The sequence below is a fragment of the Triticum aestivum genome, chromosome 3D (genome assembly GCF_018294505.1).
Source record: "Triticum aestivum cultivar Chinese Spring chromosome 3D, IWGSC CS RefSeq v2.1, whole genome shotgun sequence".
NCBI lineage: Eukaryota > Viridiplantae > Streptophyta > Magnoliopsida > Poales > Poaceae > Triticum > Triticum aestivum.
In genome coordinates, this window is record NC_057802.1 from 41213594 (window position 1) to 41226117 (window position 12524).

Here is a 12524-nt window from a genome sequence, read left to right on the forward strand (position 1 = left end):
CTGCCGGCCGCGGCCGAGCACGGGAAGGCGCGGGGTGGCGCAAGGCTTCAACGACAGGCCACGGCCGCGCTCGGGGCGGCGCGGGACAGCGACGGCAGGCCGCGGCCGAGCTCGGGGCAGCACAGGCCGGGGCGAGACGGCGTGGCGGCGGGGAGGGAGAGTCGGGGGCGAGGGAGGAGGTGGCCGGCGCCGGCGATGAGGTAGAGGGAGGCCGGCGACGGGGGAGCTAGGCACGGAGCTGTGAGCGTGCGGGAGTGGGAGAGGAACCTAAGCATCTGATACCATATTAGGAATGGGCAACTGCATTCACAGGAGGGCCAAGGGCCAGTACATATACATGTGTATGGTAAAGTGCAAGAGAGACTATGCACATCTAACAGATTCATTGTCTTTTCTTTTCTTTTAGAATACACCCTGGATGGTGTAGTATGCATTAAAGAGAGAAGTCATCTGCAGAGCAGGTACAACGCCATGAGGACGGCTAGAAACAAAACGATAAGAAACCTTTCTAGAGATTCATTGCTCATACTTGCTGATTCTATGGTCATTCTTACTGAGCTTGGATTTTTTTAGTGAGAGAATCCACACCTTAGCAATCTTCTTCCTGCTGTGCGCTCTGATTTACTAGTGATCATTATGTGTGCGAACATGCGCTCATAGATTGTTTTCATGGCTTAACTTATCTGCTTTTTGCAGACGTATTATCTGATGCAGTTTTCTGAGACGAAGGCACTAGGCGATGCTGTTGGATTTGGGTCTACCTTTCTGTTTGCTTCTGTGTTTGGTATGTTTGACCCTCTTTCCGCCTACATCTTCACGAAATCGGGAGCTGACGTTGCCGACCCTCCTGTTCGTTCAGGTACCAGGCTGTACAATAACCGGAAGCTGGTGTCAGGCAGACCTCGACGGCTCTGGCTCCGGCGATCACCGGAATTCTACACGAGAGTGGGTGCGAAAAAGGGAGAGAGTCTTTGCACTCCGAAGTTGCTGCAGCTTTTCTGTTTCTTCTCATTTATTCAGAGTTTGCTAACCGAATTACAATGAAACGCGGAGCTAGTGCGAGTAGTGGACGCCGCCATCCCATCGCCCCTTGCGCTTCACCCGCCATGGCGCCTTGACCGTGCTTTCGTGCCATCCCACGATCGGGTCAGGGCGCCGCTAAAAGCTCTAACCAAAACCGAGTCGCAGCTCGGGCTTATCTGACGAAACTCCAACTACTGACAAAACTGAAAACTATTTGAAGTTTACCCAACAATCACCCCCTAAACTGATCGTTCAGGGTGTTGCCTCGATCATGCCGATGCTTGAGCGCAGCAGCTGCAGTCGAACACGACCAAGGGGCTTGGTGAGCATGTCTGCAAGTTGAAACTCTGTTGCCACATACTCAAGTTCGATCTTCTTTGTCTCCACGCAATCTCTGATGAAATGATACCTGAGCTCGATGTGCTTCGATTTGTCGTGCATCACAGGGTTCTTTGCCAGAGAGATTGCGGATTTGTTGTCGACCTTGAGTCTCACTGTCTTCTCTTCCTTTTCTCCGAACTCGCCGAGCAGGCGCGCGAGCCAGATTCCCTGACAGGCTGCTGTGGTTGCTGCGACGTACTCTGATTCGCAGCTGGAGAGTGCCACAATCTTCTGCTTCTGCGACTGCCAGGTTATCACTCCTCCCCCGAGCAAGAACAGGATCTCGGAGGTGCTCTTGCGTGTGTCCACATCGCCGCCAAGGTCACTGTCGCTGTAACCAGTGAGTTCAGGCTCACCATCTCCTCTGCCGTACTTGCAGCCCAGATGCAGAGTGCCGGCGATGTACCTCAAGATGTGCTTGACGGCGGTGCGGTGCTCTTCAGTTGGCGCCTCCATGAAGCGCGAGACGTACCCAACCGAGAAGGTCAGGTCAGGGCGCATGTGCACCAGATAGCGCAGGCTGCCGACGACGCTGCGGTACTCCGTCGCATCCACTGGTGGCGTCGTGCTCTCCTTTGATAGCTTGAAACTCGAGCCATGGGGATGTGACAAGGTTTGCATCCAGCCATGCCACTCTTCTCCAGGAGTTTCCGTGCGTACGCGCTCTGTGAAATGACGATGCCATCCTCTGTCTGCTTCACTTCAATTCCAAGATAGAAACTCAGCAGACCCAGATCAGACATCTTGAACAGCTTCTGCATCTCTCCTTTGAACTTGGTGATCTCCTCTTTGTCGGATCCGGTGATCACCAGGTCGTCCACGTCCACGCCCACGATGAGGCGTGTGGCCGCCGTGCCCCGTGCGTACACCGCGTGCTCTGACGGACAGCGCGTGAACCCCAGCTTGCTCAGACAAGTGTCCAGCTTGGTGTTCCACGCTCTGGGAGCCTGCTTCAGACCGTACAGAGCCTTGTTCAGGCGCAGGACAAGATGCTCCTTGCCGGCGACAACAAATCACGGTGGCTACTGCACATAGACTTCTTCCTGGAGCTCGCCGTTCAGGAACGCCGATTTGACATCCATGTGATGAACGGCCCAGCCCGCGTTCGCCGCGAGTGCCAGCAGCACCCGTACTGACTCGAGGCGCGCTACTGGGGCGAACACCTCGTCGTAGTCGATGCCGTGCTGCTGTACATACCCCTTCGCCACGAGCTGAGATTTGTGCTTGAGTACCTCCCTGCGCGCGTCCTTCCTGACCTTGTAGACCCACGAGGAGAGAAGTGAGCTGCCATGTTTGATTGTCCTCGATCGAGCTCAACTCTTCGATCATGGCGCCCCGCCAACTCGCTTCTTGTTCTGCCTCAGTGAACGAGCTTGGCTCCTCAGCGGCCAGCAGATGTAGCTCTTCGTCTGGGTCGTCCGCCGGGCCGAAATCCAGCACGTTCTGCAAGGTGCGGAAACGGTACTCTCGCTCTATGCCATCTGCCGCGTCGAGCACGTTGCGCTGAACGACGTTGGTGGCAAGACCAGCTCCACCCCTCCTGGACTGACAGTAACTGGAGTTGTCGGTGCTGGGGTTGACGAAGCTGCAGTTGACGGCGCTGGAGACGCTGGTGGTGTGGTCGGAGGCGAGGTGGTTGCACCCCCTCCCACATCTGTCGCCCCTGGCGGTTTGCTCACCAGGTGTTCGACCACGAACATGTCGGCCCCACTGAACGTGTTCACGGCGCCTTCGTCTCTTGCCCAGTCCCAGTGCGCCCCTTCGTCGAACACGGCGTCGCGTGTGATGTGCACGCGCCCAGTTGTTGGGTCATAGGCTCTGTAGCCCTTGGTGCCGGGCTCGTAGCCGACGAAGATCATCAGCCGGCTGTGATCGTCGAGTTTCTTCAGTCCAGGGCGCGTGTCCTTCACATGCACTACACACCCAAAGGTGTGCAGATAATGCACGTTCGGCTTGCGTCCATGCCATGCCTCGAATGGCGTCACGCCGTCCAAGCTCTTGGTGGGCGCGTGGTTCAGCAGGAACACCGCCGTCGTGACCGCTTCGCCCCAGAACTCACCGGGAACGCGCTTGGCCTTCAGAAGACTCCGGGCCATGCCCACCACCGTGCTGTTTCGGCGCTCCACCACACCGTTCTGCTGCGGTGAGTCTGGGGCGGTGAGGTGACGGCTGACGCCCAGCTCGGCGCAGTACGCCGTGAATGAGCCGGACGTGAACTCTCCACCGCGGTCCGTCCGCAGCATCTGCAGCTTGCGCCCTGATTCAGACTCCGCGAGAGCTTGTACGCGCTTGATCGCCGCTGCGGCCTCATCCTTTGTTGCGAGTAGCACGAGCCACATGAACCTGGTGGCGTCGTCCACCAGTAGGACGAAGTATTTCTTCCCGCTCGTGTCTTTGGCGAGATCGGCCCGCAGAGATCGCCGTGCACGAGCTCCAGCCGCTCCTGTGCATGGTGCTTGGCCTGTTGTGCGAACGCGGAGCGCTACTGCTTGCCCGCCAGGCACGCGTCGCAGAGTTGATCCACATGCTCAACCACGGGCAGGCCGTGCACCATGTCCTGGCGCGCTAGCTTACGCAGAGCGTCGAAGTTGAGATGCCCGTAGCGCGCGTGCCAGGTCCACGCCGTGTCACCGCCGCTGTGCGCTGCAAGACACACGGGCTACGTGATCTGTAACGCAACAGAGTACAAACGATTTGGTGCTCTTTGTACCTTGGCGAGGAGGCGAAGCTCCCGGTCGTGCACACGCAGGACGCCATTTTGGATCAGCACCTGGCAGCCGCTCTCGTCGAGCTGGCCCAGGCTAATTATGTGAGAGCGCAGCCGCGGGATGTAATACACCCCCGTGATCGCGCGGTGCTCGCCGGTCTTGCACGCCAGGAGGATGGTTCCTCGACCGCAGATGTTGACGACCGAGCCGTCGCCAAACTTGACGGTGCCGGTGACGACCGTGTCGAGCTCGGCGAAGACAGCGCGATCGCCAGTCATGTGGTTGGATGCGCCCGTGTCCAAGTACCACACGCCGCATCCGGCACCGCCACTCCCCTCATGCCCGAGGAGAACCTGGACAGTGTCCTTGACGAGGTGGACCGGCGCGGCATCTGTGCTGGCGGAGTTGTGGTCGGAGAGCCCGCAGGTTTGGGCCATCAGCAGGCTCTGCTCCCCGTTGCTGCCGGACGATCTGTCCCCTTCATGCAGCTTCAGATGCGCGAACCACTCCTCCTCCGTGAGGAGCAGTTTGCCACCACCGCCATCACCCCCGGAGGGAGTGCCGTCCAGATCGTACCTCTCCTCGGCGGCCTTCAGCCGCCCGATGAGCTCCTCGAGCGCCAGAGTGTTGAGGTCGACCAGTGTCTCGATCGCACACGCCATCTGCGAGTAGGCCTTGGGGATGACCGAGAGGAACTTGCGGATGACGGCGGGCTCGCCAATCTTGTCACCAAGCAGCTCAAGCTGAGTTACCAGAGAAGATAGGCGCATACCGAAGTCGTCGATGCCCTCGCCGTCGTTGAACTTGATTGCCTCGTACTGGCGGCGCAGAGACGTCGCCTTGGCCTCACGAACACGCGCCACGCCCAGCCGCATTGTCTTGATCGTGCCCCAGGCGTCCTTCGCCATGGGCTTGACGGCGAGTGTGGACACCATCTCCGACGGCACCGATCGCAGCAGGCACTCCATTGCCGTGTGATCTTTTTCTCGCTCCGGAGTCCCGTCGTTGACGGCGACCCAGAGCTGGCGCGCCTCCAGCATCACTTGCATCAGGAGGGCCCAGTCCGCGTAGTTAGTGCGCGTCAGGATGGGCCAGGCCCGGCCGGTGTCGCGGACGACGCGCTGGTGTACAACCATGGCGCCGCCGCCTCCACTATTCCCTGAATCCACCACGGTCTTGCCCGGGCTGTCAGGTCCTGCCATCTCCATAGGTGATCAAGCAACGGGGCTCTGATACCAAACGTCAGGCAGACCTCGACGGCTCTGGCTCCGGGGATCACCGGAGTTCTACACGAGAGTGGGTGCGAAAAAGGGAGAGAGTCTTTGCGCTGTGAACTTGCTGCAGCTTTTCTGTTTCTTCTCATTTTATTCAGAGTTTGCTAACCGAATTACAATGAACCACGGAGCTAGTGCGAGTAGTGGACGCCGCCATCCCAGCGCCCCTTGCGCTTCGCCCGCCATGGCGCCTTGACCGTGCTTTCGTGCCATCCCACGATCGGGTCAGGGCGCCGCTAAAAGCTCTAACCAAAACCGAGTCGCAGCTCGGGCTTATCTGACGAAACTGCAACTACTGACGAAACTGAAAACTATCGACACCTAAAACCCTAAACCTGAACTTTGAAGTTTACCCAACAGCTGGTGCCATCTGGCCTTCTTTCAACACTCTCTCTAGGTGCCCTGGGAGTCTTCTACGCTGCTTACTTGCAAGACAAGTGTAAGCTAATCGCCTGACCAGCTCTACTTTTCTGTACTGCTAACTGAAGAAGCTTCCTTCAAGGTTCCCTCTCATAAATGAAAAAATTTGGGACTGAGCACCGACGGTCGGTGTTCCTCCCAATGTTGTAGCAGTCCCAACAAACAGCATTTAGTGCCCCTCTGTTTGTTGCCAATGATAAGCTGTGGCCAAGCTTTCAGTTGCCGATGCGCTGATTGTAGTTGCAGTTGCAGTTGCTCGGGACTCAGTTGTAGTTACTAACATAATATAAACTAGATTGAATACATCACATGGAAATTAGTACTGTGCTATGCATACACCATAAGGATGCTGATTTTAGTTTTAAAGTAGTAGACTAATTTCCCCTTGCTTGAAACTCCTATGCTGAATTAGAGGGTATGCCGATGCTACTACTAATCATTGTTGGTGAAGCAAATGTAATTTGGGAAATCTTTTTTTCTTGTTAATGAAGATTGTTACAAACATTATGCTTTCCTGTGTCTAAATACTGTCAACCTGGCTCATAAAATGATATTTTTTTACTATTGATTCATGTGAATGGGCTAAAAAGAAAGAAAATACCCTGCTGAATTTGAACGAGGACGCAAACTAATAAGTTTTTTTTACTTTCCCGACGTGGGCGCATAGGTGATTGACGCGGACTACCATAGCCCGGTGGGTGTCGTGCTCTTCAAACACTCGGACGCGGACTTCACCGTGAAGCCCAGAGACTGCGTCGCGCAGATGACCATCCAGGTGATTGCAACGTCGGAGGTCGTCGAGGTGGAGGACCTTGACATGGGGCTGTGGCGACGATGATGACGATGACATCGACATCGACACAGGGCTACGGCGGCGACGAAGACGACGACATTGTCATGGTGCTCCGGCGGCGGCGACGACGACATCAACACCATCAACACGGCCTTGTGGAGGCGTCGACGTCGACGACATAGACGTGTGGCATATATTGTGTGTGTGTGTGCGCGCGCGTGCGTGTGTTATTTATCTACATCAGATATGTATGATTGATGATTGATTGTATGCATAACAAGTACGTATTGGGAAATGCATGTCTAAACTGAAATAGGTAGATTTTTATTTTTTTTAAATACTAATTTGTTACTAGTAGCGTGGGTGTATAATAGAAGCGCTACAACTATTCCTTTACTAGTAGTGTGGGTGTATAATAGAAGCGCTACTGGTATGTCTGTTTAGCAGTAGCGTGGGGTAAAACACACGCTACTGCTAAAAAATAGCTGTAGCGTCATAGCAGTAGCGTGGGAACCTACGCTACTGGTAGTCTAAAAACCCACCCTACTGGTAAGGTTTTCCCTAGTAGTGCCATCGCATACGGGACTCTAAACAAACTTCGGTCATCAAATCGCATAACTCATAATACAAATCATCACAGAACGTTAAGCGTGCGGACACTACGGGTTCGAGAACTATGTAGACATGACCGAGAATCATCTTCAGTCAATAACCAATAGCGGAACCTTGATGCTCATATTGGTTCCTACATATTCTATGAAGATCTTTATCAGTCAAACCACATAACAACGTACGTTGTTCCCTTTGTCATCGGTATGTTACTTGCCCGAGATTCGATCGTCGGTATCTCAATACCTAGTTCAATCTCGTTACCGGCAAGTCTCTTGACTCGTTCCGTAATGCATCATCCCGTAACTAACTCATTAGTTAGATTGCTTGCAAGGCTTATAGTGATGTGCATTACCGAGAGGTCACAGAGATACCTCTCCGATAGACGGAGTGACAAATCCTAATCTCGATCTATGCCAACTCAACAAAAACCATTGGATACACCTATAGAGCATCTTTATAATCAGCCAGTTACGTTGTGACGTTTGATAGCACACAAGGTATTCCTCCGGTATTCGGGAGTTGCATAATCTCATAGTCAGAGGAACATGTATAAGTCATGAAGAAAGCAGTAGCAATAAAAATGAACGATCATTATGCTAAGCTAACGGATGGGTCTTGTCCATCACATCATTCTGTAATGATGTGATCCCATTCATCAAATGACAACACATGTCCATGGCTAGGAAACTTAACCATCTTTGATTAACGAGCTAGTCAAGTAGAGGCATACTAGGGACACTCTGTTTGTCTATGTATTCACACATGTACTAAGTTTCCGGTTAATACAATTCTAGCATGAATAATAAACATTTATCATGATATAAGGAAATATAAATAACAACTTTATTATTGCCTCTAGGGCATATTTCCTTCAGTCTCCCACTTGCACTAGAGTCAATAATCTAGTTCACATCCTCATGTGATTTAACACCAATAGTTCACAGCTTTATGTGATTAGTTCACATCTCCATGTGACTAACACCCAAAGGGTTTACTAGAGTCAATAATCTAGTTCACATCGCTATGTGAACACCCAAAGACTGATCATGTTTTTCTTGTGAGAGAAATTTAGTCAATGGGTCTGCCACATTCAGAGCCATATGTATTTTGCAAATTTTCTATGTCTACAATGCTTTGCACGGTGCTACTCTAGCTAATTGCTCCCACTTTCGATATGTATCTAGATCGAGACTTAGAGTCATCCAGATCGGTGTCAAAGCTTGCATCGACGTAACTCTTTACGATGAACTCTTTGTCACCTCCATAACCGAGAAACATTTCCTTATTCCACTAAGGATATTTTTGACCGCTGTCCAGTGATCCACTCCTGGATCACTATTGTACCCTCTTGCCAAACTTATGGTGAGGTACACAATAGGTCTGGTACACAGCATATCATACTTTATAGAACCTATGACTGAGGCATAGGGAATGACTTTTCATTCTCTTTCTATTTTCTGTCGTGGTCGGGTTTTGAGTCTTTACTCAACTTCGCACCTTGCAACACAGGAAATAACTCCTTTGACTTTTCCATTTTGAACTACTTCAAAATCTTGTCAAGGTATGTACTCATTGAAAATATATCAAGCGTCTTGATCTATCTCTATAGATCTTGATGCTCAATATGTAAATAGCTTCATCGAGGTCTTTCTTTGAAAAACTCTTTTCAAACACTCCTTTATGCTTTCCAGAAAATTCTACATTATTTCCAATCAACAATATGTCAATCACATATACTTATGAGAAATGCTGCAGTGCTCCCACTCACTTTCTTGTAAATACAGGCTTCACCGCAAGTCTGTTTAAAACCATATGCTTTGATCACTTTATCAAAGTATATATTCCAACTCAGATATGCTTGCACCAGTCCATAGATGAATCGCTGGAGCTTGCACACTTTGTTAGCACCTTTAGGATTGACAAAACCTTCTTGTTGCATCATATACAACTCTTCTTTAAGAAATTCATTAAGGAATGCAGTTTTGACATCCATTTGCCAGATTTCATAAAATGTGGCAATTGCTAACATGATTCGGACAGACTTAAGCATCGCTATGAGTGAGAAAATCTCATCGTAGTCAACATCTTGAACTTGTCGAAAACCTTTTGCGACAATTCGAGCTTTGTAGATAGTAACACTACTATCAGTGTTCGTCTTCCTCTTGAAAATCCATTTATTCTTAATGGCTCACCAATCAATGGGCAAGTCAAGTAAAGTCCATACTTTGTTCTAATACATGGATCTCATCTCAGATTTCATGGCTTCAAGCCATTTCGTGGAATCTGGGCTCATCATCGCTTCCTCATAGTTCGTAGGTTTGTCATGGTCAAGCAACATGACCTCCAGAACAGGATTACCGTACCACTCTGGTGCGGAACATATTCTGGTTGACCTACGAGGTTCGGTAGTAACTTGATCTAAAGTTTCATGATCATCATCATTAACTTCCTCACTAATTGGTGTAGGAATCACTAGAACTGATTTCCGTGATGAACTACTTTCCAATTCGGGAGAAGGTACAATTACATCATCAATTTTTACATTCCTCCCAATCACTTCTTTCAAGAGAAACTTCTTCTCTAGAAAGGATCCATTCTTAGCAACGAATATCTTGCCTTCGGATCTGTGATAGAAGGTGTACCCAACAGTTTCCTTTGGGTATCCTATGAAGACGCATTTCTCCGATTTGGCTTCGAGCTTACACTAGTAGAAAACAGGGCATTGGTTTGGCCCTCGTAATACCATTAATCCCGGTTCGTTCACGAACCGGGACCAAAGGAGGCAACTGTCCCGGTTCGTGGGCCCAGGGGGCCGGCCGGGCCACATGGGCCATTGGTCCCGGTTCGTCTGGACCTTTTGGTCCCGGTTCCACGCACGAACCGAGACCAATGCGCCTCGCCCCTGGCCCATGACCAGTAGTCCCGGTTTGTGCCACAAACCGGGACTAAAGGGTTGGTCCTCGTTGCGGTCAGAGTTCAGTCCCACCTCGCCAACCGAAGGGCGCTCACACCGGTTTATAAGCCCGTCCCTCTCTGCCTTTTTGAGCTCCTCTCAAAGTGAAAATAGATGCCCTTATACAGGGAATTTGACCTAAATTCAGAGTAAATTTCTTTGAAATTCATAGAAATTTATTATGAATTTAGGTTGAATTCTCTCTATAGGCGCATCTATGCTCATTTTTTTATGTTGGGGTTGGCGATCTTTACAGACTTTTTGTGTGTTGAATATGCACCATTCAAAATCAGTCTCTGCTTTGAATGGTTCATTTTGAACACACAAAAAGTCTGGAGTTCAAATAAGTTCAAGAAAATGAAATCCCTTTGTAACAGATGAGTTTTCGTCCGAAACCCTGATACTTCGAAAGAGATTGTCCATTTTGTTCACGAAGTGCATCCAGCTTTTGCCGTAACCCTCTCAACTTTTTAGCACATGCTATGTGGGTGAAATGATGATACCATGCCAACTTTATACCTTTTCAGAGCTCATTTTAGGGCTTTTCAATTTCAGGGTCATTTAGCTCAAAACAATCTGCCACTGCATGACAAATAACAAATGAAGTCAGAAAGGGTTGAAAATTGATTATGTGGCTTTGAATGGTGCATTTTGAACACACACAAAAGTCTGGAGTTCAAATAAGTTCAAGAAAATGAAATCCCTTTGTAACAGATGAGTTTTCCTCCGAAACCCTGATACCTCGAAAGAGATTGTCCATTTTGTTCACGAAGTGCATCCAGCTTTTGCCGGGACCCTCTCAACTTTTTAGCACATGCTATGTGGGTGAAATGATGATACCATGCCAACTTTCAACCTTTTCAGAGTTCATTTGTAGGGTTTTTCAATTTCAGGTTCATTTGAAACGCTTTTCAATTTTAGGGTCTTATAGCTCAAAATAATTAGTAAATGCATGAAAAATAACAAATGAAGTCAGGAAGGATTGAAAAATGATCATGTCGCTTTGAATGGTGCATTTTGAACACACAAAAAGTCAGGAGTTCAAATAAGTTTTAAAAAATGAAATCCCTTTGTAACAGACGAGTTTCCGTATGAAATCCTGATACTTTGAAAGAGGTTGTCCGTTTTGTACATGAAGTGCATCCAGTTTTTGCCGTAACCCTCTCAACTTTCTTGCACATGCTATGTGGATGAAATGATGATACCATGCCAACTTTCAACCTTTTCATAGATCATTTGAAATGCTTTTCCATTTTAGGGTCAATTAGTAAATGCATGAAAAATGGTGCATGAAAAATAAAAAATAAAAAAAATAAGTAATTGGAAACAAAATAATATAAACTTTATTAAAATATATAAGTAGAAACAAAATAAAATAAACTTTAATAAAATTTATGACACTAAAATTAACAAAGTACTTTCTGTTCAAAACATTATAAGAAACCTCTAGTATTATTGAAACTAAAATTATATAAAATTGATGCAACTAAAATTATCGAAGTATTTTCTGTTCAAAATCATTAAAACCAAAAAGAAGTTTCATAAAGTACTTTTTATTAGAAACTTTAATAGCAAAAAGAATTATCGTAAAGTAAAATAAATAAGTAATTAGAAACAAAATAAAATAAAATAAATAAGTTTTTTGTTGTAAGTAGAAACAAAACAAAATAAATAAAGCAAAAAAGAAAACAAAATAACAGGCAAAAAATAAAAATATATGCCACCTACTGGGCCACCACGGCCTAAATACGACTAGAAACACATCGATGGGCCAGGATTCAGGCCCGCAGAAGGCCCAGTAAGCCCATCAGGCATAGAAGTGACAATTAGGCCCGTAAGCCTGCAATGGAGAGGAGCTCGAGAGGGGTGCGACAGTGGGGCTTATAAACCACTGCGTGCCCCTCTCAACTAGCGAGGTGGGACTAAACTTTCGACGCGGGCGCAGCAGCACAAGGCCTTTGGTCCTGGTTGGTGGCACCAACCGAGACTAAAGGTGTGCTTTGGTACCGGTTCGTGGCACTAACCGGTACCAATGCCCCCCCTTTAGTCCCGGTTGGTGACACCAACCGGGACCACAGGCCGCCGCTTCCCGCCCTTAGGGCTGCTGAAAAGAGGCCTTTGGTCCCGGTTGGTGGCACCAACCGGGACTAAAGGTCGCATTCGTCCCGGTTGCTGTCACGAACCGGGACCAATGCTTCGTTTATATAACTAGCACTTGTGAAATTTTTCATTCAGTTCGTCTTCCCCGCCCCGACGGCGCCGCCAGGCTGCCCCTCTGCGCCTCGCCGTCGCCGTCGTCGCCCTGCCTCCGACGACGTCCCGCGCCACCCAGACGCCGTCACCGCCCCGCGCCCCCTGCC